We start from the raw sequence: 16,608 nt of genomic DNA, 5'->3' as shown, positions 1-16,608 counted from the left end.
CCAGGTAGCGAGGGGTTAATGCAGAGTGATTTATTTTTTTTCAGGAGCAGGGATGGAGTATCAGCCCTAAAAACTGCCGAGGGGCAGCCAACCAAAACAACTGGGCTGCTTCTGGGTCAGAAGCCCTGAGGGTGCAGGGCTTGCTGCAAGCTGTTTCCATTTCTTATAAATGCCTATTTTACAGAAAGGAACTCTGGTTGAAGCACATGCAGGAGAATGAATGTCAGAAATGTTGAAACTCTGCCCAGCTGGCATGATGTAATCCCAGCAAGTGCTCTGATCTGCAGGCTACAATAAATATATCCTGGGATGGGCCGTTTACAGTTTCCTGGAATTAGAAAGACCTATCTCAAGACTCAAAATTATTCGTTTTTCCCAGTGATAACACAGCAAATTTTTTAAATTAGACCAAACAAGATTGTGTGCTTGTTTTGGTGGGAATAAAGGAAATTGCAAAAGCTTCACTTATGGTCTTGGACTTCCCATGCTCCTTGAAGGAGGACACAGACATGTCATGAACAATTTGCTGAGGGAAGTTCTGTGAGCTGCAGGCACCTGACAGTTCTGCTGACAAGGGTGCAGACCTGCAGCAGCCTGAGCTCCTTAAAAAGGCCAAAGAGACTCGGACCCTCTCACATGGGTCTTCACCAGGGCACAGGGGAGCAGCTGTGGGACATCAAGGGGCTGTGCTGAGCCGGGGTGCCCCGGGGTCCCGGCCACTAACCCCCAGGTCAAATGGGAATTCGTGCACTTGAGACTGCTGGAGTCCTGCCAGTGAAGCTGGGGCTGAGATCAGTAGAAAAAATGTGAGTTGTGTCTTTAAGTTCTTTAATTTGCCCTTAGAGTGTCCATCTGAGAGTGTGAATGGATCTCCTGCCCAGCTATCCATGTGCAGAGCAGGAGTCAAGCCAAAGGGACACCAGCACGTGGTGGGCAAGGCTGGCCGTGCCTCTCATCTGCCTCCTGGCTGGGAAAGTTTGCTCCATCCTGGGCTGATTGGAAAAGGTGCCAAACTTCCCAGCTGTGGGAAAGGGAAGGACAGTGCCTGTGGCAGCGTGGTGCTGTGCCTCCAGCCCTTCTCAGGGGAAGGCAGGGGCTTCGGGGGGCTCATGGAGACCAACCCCACCTCCTGCCCAGCCCTGCCTGCGCCCAGCCCCTGCTGCCCTCCAGCAGCTGGAGCAGGAGGCAGGGAGACCCTGGGGATGGATGCCAGCCCTCCAGGAGAGGTCAGCTGGAAGTGGAGGCTGCAGTGCAGTGACCTGTGAGTGTTTCACCTCTGCTTCATCTTGGAAAGAACATCCATAATGCCTGCTTTGTTTGAAGCAGTCTGTCCTGTCCTTGTGCAAAGAGGGTGCCAAAAGGAAGTGGAGCAGGATGCAGTGGGAAGGGGGCTTGTCCCAGCTGGGACAGCAGGATGGGACCTGTGCTGGGCTGGGCTGCTGGTCCCAGTGCTGAGGGCAACCATGGTGGCATCAAAAATCTTGTCGGACCATAGCAGAGTGAAAATCACAAGCTAAAACGTCTGAGTTGTAGTCCCTATATTTTAATATTGGTTGGCTTTTAACCTTGATGCCAGCTGCAAACATCTCTGCCCAGACACAGACCATGAGGGAGAACAGCAGCCTTAACATACAATACCACAAATTACATAAGCAAGACTCAGATTTGGTGCCTGAAAAACATCTGCCTGAGGCAGGTGTGGTGCTCCTGTCCTGCTGGGGTCAGAGCAGTCACAGCTGTCACTTCTGCCTCTCGGTTTTTTGATGCTCTCAAAGGGGGTGCTGTAAGCCCTGGATGTGTCCCCCCAAAGAAAAAAGGAAAAACCAAGTGACACATCCAGCTGGATGCTTGAGGAGGGAATTGGGACTGACCCACTGCTGAGGGACAGAGGCAGATCCGCGAGGAGGGAAGGACCTCTTGCAACCTTCTCCCAGCCAAGGAATGGGGGGACCCCTTGAGCAGCACCAGCGGGGGAACCCTGGGGAAGGGGCCAGCTGTCCCACACCACTCCTTGTTCAAACTCATCGCCTTCCCCTGTTTGGTGGGAGTGCTATTTTTCTGAAATAAACACAAATTAAAGTTTTTATTATTATTATTTTTAACATCCTCTGCAGTCCCAGTGGAGATTCCCAGCCACCAACTCGCCAGCTGTGGCTGAAATCTCAGATCAGAGGGGTTTTGTTGTCCCCCCCCCACACTTTGTGGGGTTTTTTGTCCCCCCTTCTTTTTTTGTGTCCTTCTTTTTTATGTGTCCACCCACTTTTTTTTCGGTATCCCCTTTTTTTCTGTCCCTCTTTATGTCCCCCCTTTTTTCGTGACCCCACTTTTTATGTCCCTCCTTTTTTTCTCCCTTTCTCATTGCCTGTTTCTTTCATCCCCTCTTCTTTTTTTCCCCCCTTTTTACCCTCCTTTTTCTTTAATCCTTCCCCCTTTGCCCTTCTTTTTTTTCCCTTAATTTTTGTGTCACCGTATTTCTATTTATTTATTTATACAGTTAGTTAGTCAGCCAGTCAGTTAGTTAGTTAGTCACTCATTTAGTCAGTCAGTCAGTTAGTCAGTTAGTTAGTTAGTTAGTTGGTTAGTTCATTAGTCAGTCAGTCAGGTAGTTGGTTGATTGGTTGGTTGGTTGGTTGGTTAGTTAGTCAGCCAGTTAGTTAGTCTGTTGTTTAGTTAGTCAGTTAGTCAGTCAGTCAGGTGGTTGGTTGGTTGGTTGGTTGGTTGGTCGGTCAGTTAATTAGTTAGTCTGTCAGTTAGTTAGTTAGTTAGTTAGTTAGTTAGTTAGTTAGTTAGTTAGTCAGCCAGTCAGTTAGTTAGTCAGTTATTTAGTTAGTCAGTCAGTTAGTTAGGTAGTCAGTCAGTCAGGTAGTTGGTTGGTTGGTTGATCGGTTAGTTAGTTAGTCAGTCAGTCAGTCAGTCAGTCAGTTAGTTAGTTAGTTAGTCTGTCAGTCAGTCAGTCAGTCAGTTAGTTAGTTAGTCAATCAGTTATGTGTTTCCGCTGTTCCCGCGGCTCCGCCCCGCTCCCTCGCTCTCGCCTCCCTCCCCCGCCGCTCCCGCCCCGCTCCCTGCCCAGTTTCGGTTTCCTGCGGGAGCGGCGGCGGCGGGAGCGGTTCCGGGAATCGGCGCTGCGGGGCGCGGCCGCGGGAGGGCGCCGCGGGCCGCCGGGCTCCGGAGCGGGGCCGGCTCCCGGGCTGCTCGGGAGTTCCACCGGCCTGCCGGGAAACCCCGGCCCTGCCGGGAAACCCGCTCCGGGAACCGGGCTGCTCCTGCCCCGAGCCCCCGGGGCCGCTCCGGCACCCGCGCCATGCGCTGACCCCCGGCCGAGCCCCGAGAAGGAAACCAGAATTGGTCTGGGATGAGTAATGCTGCTCGCCGGGTCAATTAAAGTGTGAAAGGGAAGTGTGAGAGGTTATTTGGAGTTAGAGTGTTGTTTCACGTTACGGGTATGCTGTTTTCCCTGGCCGTGCTAGACAAGACGATTTATATGTAAAATAGAAAAATTGCACAAAATATTATATATAAATTATATAATAGACGTGTTATTAATAATATGTTTTAAAAATATTGTCTAGAACTTCCCAGAATATTAGCATATACTATATATAATATATATTACACTTAAAATACTATAAATAATTATACATAATTCAGCATATATTTGTACTAGCTAGATGATTTCTTTTTTCCCTGGGCATGATAGAAAAGACGATTCTTTTGAACTTTCTATATAAAGTCACAGTTAATACTGAAGTGCAGCTGGAGCAGTTCTCCCCTGAAGCAGGATCCAGGTGGGTCGGAGGGCAGGTGTCTGCAGTGATCTGAGGGTACAGCGACCCAGACAGAGCTCCCGGTATCTTTAGAGTTCTGCAGTTCCCTTTTTTTTTTTAATTTTTTTTTTTTTTTCCTGGCCCTGAGCTGGTCCTGCTGCCTCGTGCCAGCAGCGTGGTTCATTTTCTTCTCCTGGGCAGTTTCATCACGCCCTGTTCAGGCTTTGCGTGCTCCTTTCTCCTCGCCATTCCTGGGTGTTTTCCACGGCCCGCTGGAGCTGGAGCCAAACCAACTCTTTCCTTTTTCTGCACTTTTTGGCCCCTCTCAAGTGCTCGCTGTGAGCCCAGGGAAACCTGCCCAGGGAATGTCCCGTGAGCGCTCGCCTGCCGCAGCCGGGCTGAGCCGCTCCGCTGATGTCGCCTTGCTCTTTAGGAAGGACTTTGGGCTGTCGCCTCCCTCCCGCTCCAGTGAGGGCCCAGGCAGATTGTGCCCCGCAGGGATTGCCCTCCCTGGGGCACAGGGATTGCCCTCTCTAGGGGCACAGGGACTGCCCTCCCTGGGGGCACAGGGATTGCCCTCTCTGGGGCACAGGGATTGTCCTTCCTGGGGCACAGGGATTGCCCTCTCTGGGGGCACAGGGATTGCCCTCTCTGGGGCACAGGGATTGTCCTGGGGATGCGCCGAGCACCGCCGGGGCTTGGGCGCAGCATCGCTGCCACTCGGGGGACTCGAATGGACCCAAGGCGCTGTGCGCACCAGAAGGAAGGAAAGCCCTGTTTAAGGCTTTTCCTGCCCCAAAGCTCCCCCGGAGATGCAGCGAGCATTTCTGGTCTCCTGTTGCCACCTGCCGTCAGCTGCCGCCTCCTGCGAGGCTGCTCTGCTTCCATTGAGCTGCAGCAGCAGGGTAAAGTGTCTGACATGCCAACGTCTGCGCTAACAACTTAGAAATAATAATTCTGCTGATTAACCCTTGTCTCACCAGCAATTGTTCCTGCTTTGCCCGTCTTATGGAGCAATACTGTGAAAAAATTGTATTTTTCCTTCATAAAAGTTGGATAACTCTAGAAAACACTGGGAAAATTAGCATGTGGCAGGAAAATGATTTGTTTCTGCATATTCTGTCATCACAAGATTCTCACCTGTCGTTCCCCCAGTGTTCCCGGGATGCCCCTGAAAGAGGAGCAGGGATGTTTTATCAGGACATGTCTGACACAGGAGTTTGGAACACAATAAATCAAACCTTTGGCAACATGGTGACAAGTGCCTTGCTCATCTGCTCAGCTTCTTTTCTCACGATGTCAGAATTGGTAGATTTTCAAAAAAGCTTCTCCTGTGATCAGAAACACTGGTGGAACCCACCTATTCTCAATTTTGTTCTCATTTCTTTCTCCTATATATCTGTTTTTTAAGAAATTAATTTATACAGGGATATTCATAGAAAAAAAAAAAAGCAAACGTCATCCAGAGAGCTATAGAGAACATGTGAGCTCAGCTCTGTTATAGAGGTGGGTACCTTAATGGGCTCTCTGGTTTTTAATTCATGCGTCATTGGAAATAGCTTTCAGCAATACATGTGCTTGCTCACCTCAAGGATCTAATTCCCCTGACTGATAACTAGATTTCCTGAAGTGTGGGAATAGCTTGGAGAAAATCTGGGAGGGAAAGGGAGGGAGAAAGGCAGAGACAAACAATTATTCGCTTTATTAAAAGTAGTAAAAATACAGAATAAATATTTTCTCAAAAAACCTTTTGTCTATAAAATATAACTTAATTGACACAATAGAAATAAATTTGTAGTGGTCTAAACACTCCTATCCATTAACATTATAAAAAACCTATTAAATCTCTAAGTGCTGTATGTTCAGATCCTTACAAATCTTTAGTTGTCAAATTTACACTGATCTACCAAAGCTTCAGGCAGAGTCAAATCCCAGGATGTGTTTCTCAGTGCTTATGGAATAAGGAGGTTAGTGAGAGCAGCAAAACATTCTGGTAGAAATATGACCTTAAACTTCAAAGCGAGAAGGGCGTTCTGACTGTCCCATATTGCTGTTCCCCCTGCAGTGGCCCAGTCTGGTTTCCAGGAAAGGCAGAGGGGACAACATCCTATAAAATTGCCCTCGGTGCCCTGGGTGCCCTGGGTGCTGGTGGCACAGGGGGCCAGCTGTGCTCGGCCAGGCTGTGCTGTGAGCCAGCTGCTGCTCTGCTCACACCCCCTGCTCAGCCTCCCCACCACTCAGACACCACCTCTTCGTGAGAAACAGAGGTTTGATGTCCAGTCGGGTCTTTCTGTAATCACCTGAATGTTCGTCTCAAAATACAAATTGCCATTTTGCCACCCAATACTTTGAGATGCCAAACAGGAACCAGTGCAGTACCACTGACACTAAAGGTGTGCCCTGCCAAATTTTAATGCAAAGGAGGAACACTTCTTAAACAAGGAAAGATTTTACTGCTCTTATAAATTTACAGCAATTTTGTAAACTTCTAGCTCTCCAGTCTTGTGGTCTTTAATACTTTTCGGACGAATGTCTTCAGCTTTTTTATAAATATTGTTGTGCTCCTTCTTTCTGTATCGCATTTCCCCTGAAAAATGAATCAAGAAAATGAAATTGCTTAATATTCAATCATTATTTAGAGCTTTTTAATCCCAAAATCATTTTATAAATTATACAATTCTTTATCAGACATATGAATCCTTATTTTACAGGTGGATCAAGCTGAATATCAGAACAAGGGAAGGATATGAACATGAAATAATGCCAGGATTTATTCTTCCATGTACTAAAAACAAGCCAGTAAGAATTTACTCTCTTTTGTAGATGTAAAAACACATTTGTGAATTATGGATCTTTTTTTGTTACATCTCTGCTGCATGATCCCTGCAAATAAATTCCTACCTCTTTTGCCAGGTTTGGCATGAGCCATTGCTTCAGTCTTTCAAAATTCTGGAAAAAAACACTGAATTTTTTCATAGCTGGATTATTTTTCAGCTGTTCTGTTCCTTTGAAGATTATGCTGATACAATTCTCATCCTAAGATGGAAGAAATAGAAAAACTGAGATACAAGTATTCATAACCACAAGCTACAATGAATTTATTAAAAAGCATTGTGAGTTTTGCCCAGCTGCCTGGGTGGCAAATTCATTCTTATTGACTTTTGGGCTTGAGGTTGCAAACAGCTTAGGCGAGTGTGCTTTTCTGCTCTACACATTGATTTACGCTGCAGACAGAAACCTGGCAAAGGACAGTATCTGTTGGTGTGTCTTGTAATGTCCAGATGAAAGATGTCATTGTCTAAAGACTCAGCCCTGCCTCTTCTGAAGCCACGTGAAGACTGGTTTGATTTCTCACATCTGCTCCTGTCTCTTCAGCACAAGAGAAAGAAAATAAATGAACTTGAGGTTAGTCCAAACATGAACCCGTGTGACATCTGACACCTGTGTGCCAGGACAGATGGGGACAGGGGTCACCCTCTCATTTCCTGGCCCTCGTCCCATCCCTAGGGTGGCCATGCTGGTCCTCTGCCACAAAGCAGTCACTGGCTTTGGTCTCCAAGACCTTGTGGTCTGGACAAGGTCACCAGAGGGGGGAGAAGGGATGTGGGATGGAGGCCAAGCAGAGTGATGGATGATGGTTGCACTCTCCAGTGTGGGGTTGTTTTGAAAGAGATCAGCTAAACTCGCTGTCCTGGATTAGGGAAGAGAGGAGAGGACACAACCATCAGCAGCAGGAACAGATTCAGATGTTATGGGAGAAGAAAGTGATGAAAACTGAAGAAAAACCTTATCACTGAAGACTGGGGGAAATGCAGGCAACTGCTGAAGGGGTCAGCATTGCACCCATGATGTTCTTGACCAACAAAAACTGAAGAAAAACCTTATCACTGAAGACTGGGGGAAATGCAGGCAACTGCTGAAGGTCGGCATTGCACCCATGATGTTCTTGACCAACTTGTATCTCCTGCTTGTCATTCCTGGATGCTGCATGATGAATAAGACAATTTTTTCCCACAGCCTTGCCTGGGAATCCACATCCTTCTGCTACTGACAAACAGCAAACACAGAGACGCCGAGGCAGCCTCTGCCACCTCTGGACCCAAAGAACAGGTGAGAGGGAAGCAGCTCTTCCCCCCAAGGGAGAGCTGGGCACTGGCACAGGGGCTGTGCTGGCACCACCAGGGACCTCCTCAGGAAAAGGGACTAGTGAGCTGCCCTTTGAGCAGCTGATTCTGGGTCAGAACTTCAGAGCTGAAGCCCCAGCCTAGGAAGAGAGCTCCTCCAGACAGGATCCAGAAAGCAGCGACAGAGCTGGGAGCTTCACATCTAATTTTCAAAGCATGGGCTGGATTGGGATGGAATGGGATGGAAACCCCAACCCTCCTGTAGCTAGTTTAGGGAAAAAAAGGGAATTATTCTGGTTCTTCAATAAATCAGTGAGTCAGATACATTTCCACAAATAGCCATCTGTTTGCAGAGGAGCTCTGTGCTGGACTGTGGTCTGTGAAAATCAGGATTCTAGCAGATGCACAGCAAAGAGAAAAGTCATTAATGTCAGCATGATGAGGGAGTCATTTAAAGTTATCCAAAAAAGAACATTTGAGAGGGAACAGGAGAAATTTATTGGAGATGCAAAAGAAGATGAGAAATGCATAAAGGGGAGTTTGGTCTTTGAGACAGACCCTGTTCATGGACGCCCAGTCACAGTGTCCTGTTCAGGGGGCATTAACATCATCCTTCAGAGAAGGTGAGCTAATACAACTATTTAATCCCCTCACTGATTGTAAGGGTATAAAAAGCCATCTCTAGAAGTGGACTAAATGAAGTAGACTAAACAGAATGATTATTCAGACACACAAGCAGGAAGTGTGATTGAATGTGTTCTTTCCTTTTTAGCTGTATCTCATTCAAAAAACTGATTCAGAAAATCATTCCATGTGTGTGTGCTCTGCAGGAGATTTACAAAAACATAGAACAAGTATAGCTCCTTTTATATTACAGCATCTTTTTTTGACTCATCATTTGATTGGTTTTAATAATGTTTTGTATCTAATAACACTTTATATCTTATAATTATTGTATATCTTATTAAGCTACACTTAATATAATTATTTGCTCTTAAGTACAAATAGAGTATTTTAGAAGACAGTTTAAGAACTACCTTAATTTCTAGTAAAGAAATTAAGTAAAGAAGTTACTTTTATTTTAAAAAACCCCTTTACTTACATCTATATTGTTGGGAGTTTCAATCCTCAGATTCTGAAAAAGAACACATTAATTCAGCCTTTTAAATATCTTCTTCATTAACACTGATAAAAATATAATAGATAAAAAACATAGATTGTTTTACTTTCAAAAAAGTTATATATTCAACAACAAGAGGATTCAGTATATTAAATTTTAGATTAGAAAAATGGAAATTGAATTTACCTGAATGTCCTTTGTCTTCACCTCACACATTTGCTGTAGTAGTGTCAGTAATTCAGCCATGCTGCTCATCTGGGGAGCAGCAGAGATGCCTGCAGCCAGCAAGAGAAGGTAGAGATGGGTCTTCATCCTGCTGATGGGATCAGAGAACGTGAAAGTGGTTCTGGACCAGTCCTCTATCATTTTATGGCCTCTACAAGGAAGTAACTGTTTAGATTGAATTTAAAACTGGTTAAAAAAAAAGGAAAAAAATAGAGAAAACCACATTAATTGAGACTTTCTGGAAGAGAAAAGTTCCAGTAAATTTGGTGTTTAACCTTGGGACAGCCTCCTTACCTAATCAGACTTTCCATGGAAAGTAGATAGCAAATATATAATGAGTGTCTTTTCAACATGAAAATTAGTAAAGCGTAGGATGATCCAAAGCATGACCAAGCAGATGTCATCTCCACAGCACTTCTGTAGAAATCAAAACTGCTTTGTTCACAGAGTGTAATTATTGCTAGACAATCGGGAAAAGACTGGTCTAAAAAAAAAAAAGCACAACAAAACCCCATGGAAAAATATGTGGCCCATTGCCTACAAAGGAAAAATTACAGCACTTGTCCAATATTGGTGGCAAAATTTTGATAAAATGCAGGTATTCTGTAAGAGTTAATTAATTTACAGCAGGAGAAGCCACTGCCCTGGAGCACCAGGGTGGCCCTGGGAATGGGCACAGCAAAGTGGCCCTTTTTGGGTGGGAAGGAGGGATGCAGGATGTCTTGAGGCATCAGGCCAGACCTCAAGGGCACAGTTGGTGCCCCAGAGCTGGTTTTGTATCAGGACAGTGGTGCCCTGACTGCCCCCATCTCTGGCCAGGAGCTGAGAAAGGGGAAGCCCAGCAGGTTTGTGAGGCTCCAGTCTGAGGTCTTCATTAATTGAAGGCACTGTGGTGTGTTACTTGGCCAAATCAGCCAATGACTTGTGTTTCCCTTTCCTGGGAGGAAAGCTGGACAAGCTCCTTTTTTACTTCTTTTTGAAAGGTATGGTGTTATTTTACAGAATTGAAGGCAGCAGCCATGGTGGCTGCAGTGCAGCCCCGTGTCTGCAGATCTGCTGGCTCCGCTCGTGGGGTCTGATGCCACAGCATTTCAGAGTAAGCATCTCAATATCTAAATACTTTGAATTGGGGAAGTCAAAAGTCAGTAGTGGTTATGTGGCTTAGCTCAAGCTAACCTGCAGCTGGCTGCTGCCTGCTTTGTTGTGTCTGTTTGTCCTCTCTAAGAACATGAGGGGTTTTTCCACACTCCACACTTATCTGTAGAACTTTCTCATCACACAGCTCTGAGGATCATATCCTTGTAGGAATGTGGCAAGTAATAAGGAGAAAACTTTTACAATGAGGAGGTAAAACCCTGGCGCAGATTGTCTGGAAAAGCCTCATCCCTGGAAGTGCAAAACCAAGGCTGGGTGGGGGTCTGAGCAAGCTGGTCTAGTGGAAGGTGTCCCTGCTCACGGCAAGGGGTTTGGAACTAGATGGTCTTTAAGGCTCCTTCCAATTCAAACATCTCTGATTCTGTGGACTCTACATAAGTGCACCTCTGGGAGATGCAAAGGCAAAGAACCTGCCTGGCACTACCAGCTGCCCTTGGGCTGAATCTGTAAGGCATAAAACTGAAAAGAGTAAGACCCAGTCTTGGTTCCCTGTGTTCTTTGTGCTTCACAGCTTGCTTCCTTTGGTCTCCTTCAAGCTCATACTGGTTTGCAGGCAAAGCCTTCTCTCCCCTTTGGCTGGTACCTGGGCTGCACTGCCAGCCAGGCTGATGTTCAACCCCACCATTACAGACCTGTGGGCAACTCAGCTTCAACTCAAGGTTTGTTGGAAAACCCCACTTTTCTCACCTTTTCCTTGGCCAACAGCTGGCCCATCCAGTGTAGCATGGTGTTTCCTGTCCCCACTGCAAAGGATTGCCCATGGGGCTCTGGACTCTGCTGTGTCCCCACCTCAGACCTCCCCACGCTGGGGCCACTTAGCAGAGGGCACATCTGTCTCCAATTCCATTCCTGGCCGGCACAACTGCCAGCATATCTTGTCTCAGGCTTTTTATTTTCTTTCTTCTCTTGCATTTGGTATTTGCAAACACTTCTGCAGAATCCCAGCACTGTCCCAGAACTTTGTATGACCTGTATGACTATTCTTTTTCCCTTGACAAACTTAGTCTCTAGGAGAAAATTCCCAGTTCTGAAGAATTCACAGTATTTTTGTTAAACACAACACTAGCATGAGCTGTTCTTTCAGCTTTTCCCAGCTCCAAAGGAACAAGATTGGTCCTTCACTGCTTGCTGTTTTACCACTCTCTGCTTGTGACATACTCCAAAATCACTGTACTTCTCAATGCAGGGATTTTTCCTTTTTCCTTTACTTTTTCCCCTATTTTACTTGGGGTAATATAACTGCTCAAGTGCCATTTTTCTCTCTAAGCTGGCTCAGTGCCCCTACACAAATCATAGTCCCATCTCCTGGGAGATTCATTATTACACTGATGGTTTGGGGTTTTGTTTTTAACGTGAATGCAGGGTTAAGAAGTTGAAGAAAGATGTAAGAAAAAAATAGGGCAATGTAAGCAACAGGTCCTGACCTCAATACTGTAATCTCTGGTACTTATAGTTCTGGACTTGGTCTGATCTGGGAGTATGAGCAGAGTGAAGGCACCACAAACATGAATAGAATTGGCAGGAATAGGAATAGGAATAAGAATAAGCAAAGAAAATATTTCAGAAGAAACTTTGGAGACTAGAGTAACAGACAGCAAGTGGAAATCCACACTGCTGGGTTTGTCCAAAGTGTCTCTATTTCAATTTTGAATAATCAGAAGGATGGAAGTGAGGTGAACAAATAATCTAGTCAGTTAATTAATGACTTTTGACACTAATGAAAAAGGCATTTTGGTGGGAGCCAGGGTGTGATAAGTGTTCGTATTAGAGCTGGTTTAGGAATATTATTTAATAAAATAATCAAATTATGCTGAGTGTGCAAATAAAGTCATCCTAAATTAATTATAAAATGTGAAGTGCAAGGTGCTGCTGATGCCAGCTGGGATCATCCCAGGTAAGGGCTTCTTTGAGTCAAGAAATGCTGGTGATTCCTGCAGGTATGTGCCTGCATGAGGTTGATGGACTCAGAGAATGCCTTGTAAGAACTGAGCTGCAACTCTTTGTAGGAGCTGGTTTTGCTCTTCATGCAGATGCATTGAAGTTACAATATTTAGATAAGGTTTCTTTACTGGTGTGAGTACAAAATGAAGCACTACTGCACAAGAGAGTGCAGTACTCTTGTGCCTCCCTAGCCTGCAAGGCTCAAGAAATTGGAAATTTCTGGAAACCAGGGAACAACTCCTGCAGAGATGCTCTGGAATGCTTTCTCAAATGGTTATGTTTCAATATTTTGTGCTGGGAACTTAGCTTAAAGCCAACCATTTGAAATGGAGTTTTCTCTTATCCTTACAAATTTTCTGATCCTCAAACTCATCTGATCTCCTTGGGGTTGTAGAACCTGTTTTAAGCTTTAGTGATACTCTCATTTGTAGCAGACAGTAATGGAGAGAACCCAGGTGAGTGCAAAAAGCAGGTCACTAGAAGGGAGTCATATTCACCATATTCAATGAATGATTTTTTAGCTTTTTGCTGCCTTCCAGCAGTATGTGCCCCTTGTGAGGGTGGCTCAAGCAAGGTACGTGTGGCATATGTGGATGCTCTAGCAGTGAGCAGAATTCCTGCTTCCTACAACAGACAGCAAAGATAAATGCCTGGAGTTAGTTCTTGTGTCCCAAAATAGTGCTGCTCCTGAAGCATCTCTGTCCCAAAATCCCTGGTGATTCCATAAAGGCCAATTACCAACCAGAGAGATTGTGAAATTTGGGGAAGACTGGTTTTTATCTAATTTACATTAAATAAAAATTTTTCCTGGGAAATAGGCTATTGGGAGAAATTTTATTTATAGTTCTATGACAGTCCGTGGGAGTGACTGCTTTCTGGAAACAATATGTGCAGTATCTGGCCAGTTTGTGCACATCTCCCTTTTAGCACTGAACACTGGCATTGGTGGGGACCTGTCAGATCCTATTCTAAGACCAGCTTGACTGAGCTGCTGCACAAAATGGGATGCTTCCTGTAGTGAAAAATAAAGGCAGAAGAGAAAAGACAATGAAAGGGACTGTTGCTCAAGATTCATACAAAATGTGATGTCATCTCTGTCCTGGGCTGGAGCAAAGGCACAACTGCTGGCTGGTCCAGACTGTAAGAAAAGACAATGAAAGGGACTGTTGCTCAAGATTCAGACAAAATGTGGATGTCATCTCTGTCCTGGACTGGAGCAAAGGCACAACTGCTGGCTGGTGCAGACTGTTTTGGAAAGCTTTTAAGCACCATGAAAAATGCCAGTGGAATGGTAGTCAGAATAGTGAAATGTTTAAAAAATCCCCAGATCCATTGTCATGTATCTCCCTGCAGTGCCAAGGCAGAAGAACAGTGGTGGGATGCTTATTTCTTCAGATCTCAGGATTTCCTTCCAGCAGCTTTAGCATCTCTTCTGTATTCTAAAATCCTTTGGCTTCCCTCACCAGAAAATGAAAATTGTAGGCACTCCGAAACCTGTGATTATGAGTTTTTCAGCCTAAACCACTCCATATATTTGTCCTTAAATGTTTTGTTTCTTTGTTTTCTGATTTTTACGATGGCAGTGATGCCCTGGGTTTCAGTTCCCCCAGGGTGACCCTGCAGCAGGAGCCTGCCTCGGTGCCAGGTGCCCTCTGCACTCAGCAAGACTTTCCTGAGAGCAGACTCTGCCTAGTTTGGGTGGATGTTTTGCTTGTACATCCTGAAAATGAAAGTCTTAAAAGGCTTTTCACTCACAGGGTAAACAGCATTGTGTATATTACATGTGAATTTTAAAGATTGTATAGCCAGTCTTGCAATTTTCTCTGTTCCTGTGTGTGCAGCCTTTCCCTGCCAGGGCTCCTAAAAACCTATTTCATCTACCTGGATGACTCTGGTTTGAAAGACCACCTTTCTTTTCTTCTTTGATATGAATTTTCCATAGGTTGACAGCATGGCAAATAGATAATACACCATGTTGGCGGAACACTAAAAATCTATTTCTGCCACTCATTTTAGAATGCTCCCAAGGATTCTAAATTGTTTTATAATCCTGGCACTGCTATTCCTGAAGAGCATAGAGCACAAAACAAGAATTACATGTGCTCCAAACTCTGTTAACCTGTGATAATGCAGGAAAACACTTCCAGAAGAACAAAATGGAAAGAAAAGAGATTTTGCTGCATGGATGCAGCAAGGTAATGAGACAGAATAGTGAAAGAATACACTTTAAAGTGTGAGCTGAGCTTATGCAAAATTGCATAATTTTAATTAGAGATATCTTCTGCTTAACTAGCTAATTAAAGTCCAGTTTGGTCATTTAAGCACTTAGCATTTCTCTGGTTTGTGAGGTTTAGCTTGGTGTGGGTGAGCAGCATTGTCCCCAGTGCAGGTACAGCACATTATAGCTCACACTTTTAGCAGGTTTTAACATGTTTTTGAAGGAAAGATGAGTTCTTAGCATGACCTGTGTTAATATTACAAATCACTCAGCAATGGTTAGTTGAAAGGGGTTTGTTTTGACTAAGATCATAAAGCTTCTGCAAACTTTGTGGTAAAATCCTGCCTTTGCTCCTACTTTTCAGTTTTATGCAGAAAGCTGGAGTGACACATACAACACTAGAAAAAACTGATGTTTTCCAGCCTTGCCTCAATTTTAGCAGCTGTACATCATTTACAGTTACTTGTGAGAACTGATGTTGAAGTACTTAAATACATCCTCTGTGTGAGACAGGTTTCCCTGCTTCCTGTGTTTATCTGGATCATTTTTGATTCCTTGAGAGCTGTGTCAGAAGGGCCCTGTTTGGAGAGATGCCTCCTCCATGTTTGCTCATTCAAAGCTCATTGTTTTGTTCTTGTCTGCTCTTGCTAAGCCTCCAGCAGTGACTAACAGCGTGGGCATGGTTTTGTGGGACAGCGTTCTCCAGGTTTCCTCATCACCACTAAAGAGTGGCTCTAGAGAAGATTTATTAGTTTCAACACTGACTGGATTAGCCACTGTCACACTGTTAATACCAATGCTTGGATTTATCCTGGCTGTTCTCAGTCACCAAGATGGGAATCTCTTTGATGCGCACCCTTTTGTTTCTTGTAAAATCCTGTCCATCTGCTATAATCATCACAAACTGGATGGTTCCTTGGACATAACTATGCTTGATTACATAATCCTATTGTTTATTTCAGTAGAGATGGGCTACAACTTCCCAAAAATACATTTATGCCAAGTATTTTTCACTTAGAAGTTACACAATGTCTAGCTGGGCAGGTCTTCAAACTGCTTCATGCCCCAAAAGTCAGCTAAGTGAATCAACTACATTTCAGGGAATACTTCCATACACTAGCAAAAGTGTTGTTTTCCTCTGGCACTCCAGGTTCTAGAAAAATGCCATATTTTTATTTAGGAAAAGTGACTTGTAATCACATTCTTCTCTTCATAAAAAATACAGCTTTAGGCAGTCTTGAGAAGAAAAACCAAACAAACCAATCCAGCCTAAATTAGACAAGCTTTGCTACCCCCACTGTGTCTGTTTGATAATTATCACTATATTTCTATGGCAATAACCCAGAGACCCACTCAGGGTTTTGTTTTGGCTTGTCACTGAGCCAACAACACAAATTCCTGACTCTAATACAAAATTTGAAGATACCATGGTTGAAAATATATTTGGAGTGGTATTAAAATAAGTATGATCTGCTCGCACTCTAAATATTTTAGTTAAATAAAGAATGTGTATCATGCATGTATAACACAATGCAATTATGTTGTAGAATTACAGGGAAAAACATTGTTCTCAAACTTAATTATTAGTATATTTAAAAGGCAGTCTTCTCTCCTTTTTATTCCTGCCTTCAGATGGTAAATATTTGACAATTTAGTAAGTGCCTGCAGAAGAGCACATCAATGGATCTGACTCTTAATCTGTATATTTTTGTTATTTTACTCATATAGCCTTGACTAATACTCTATTCATTATAGTGCACAACCTCCACAATATATTATATATATTATTGTTTATAATATTTTATTATTTTATGTATAATATTTTAAGTTCTTTTATTCATGATCACTTTGAACATTAGGGTAAAAATATAGAAGCACTCTATAAATTAAATAAATATGTTCATAATTGCAATAAGACATAAATATCTGATAATTCATATATGAAACATTCATGTTAAAGTTGTGGTGTCTTTGTGGTGCTCTCTCTTCCATCAGAACCAGCTCTAGTGTTGGGTAAGAGTTGTCCCCAAGTATCTGGGGTGCCAACACCTGTCATCAGGA

General features: G+C 44.1%; 1 protein-coding gene across 1 annotated transcript in view; it reads left to right on the top strand.

Moving 5' to 3' along the window:
* Nucleotides 1–7,773: 7,773 nt before the first annotated feature.
* The window catches only part of RAD50 (RAD50 double strand break repair protein), a 34,924-nt gene continuing 26,089 nt past the window's right edge, over nt 7,774–16,608 (top strand). The window contains exon 1 of the mRNA XM_039701538.1: nt 7,774–7,874. The gene's annotated coding sequence lies outside the window, so the exon portion shown is untranslated. The remainder of the gene's footprint in view (nt 7,875–16,608) is intronic.

This window comes from Passer montanus, unplaced genomic scaffold (assembly GCF_014805655.1).
Source record: "Passer montanus isolate IOZ18808 unplaced genomic scaffold, ASM1480565v1 scaffold15, whole genome shotgun sequence".
Classification (NCBI taxonomy): domain Eukaryota; kingdom Metazoa; phylum Chordata; class Aves; order Passeriformes; family Passeridae; genus Passer; species Passer montanus.
Note: the sequence above shows the minus strand (reverse complement) of the source record. Positions and strands in the feature narration are given on the sequence as shown.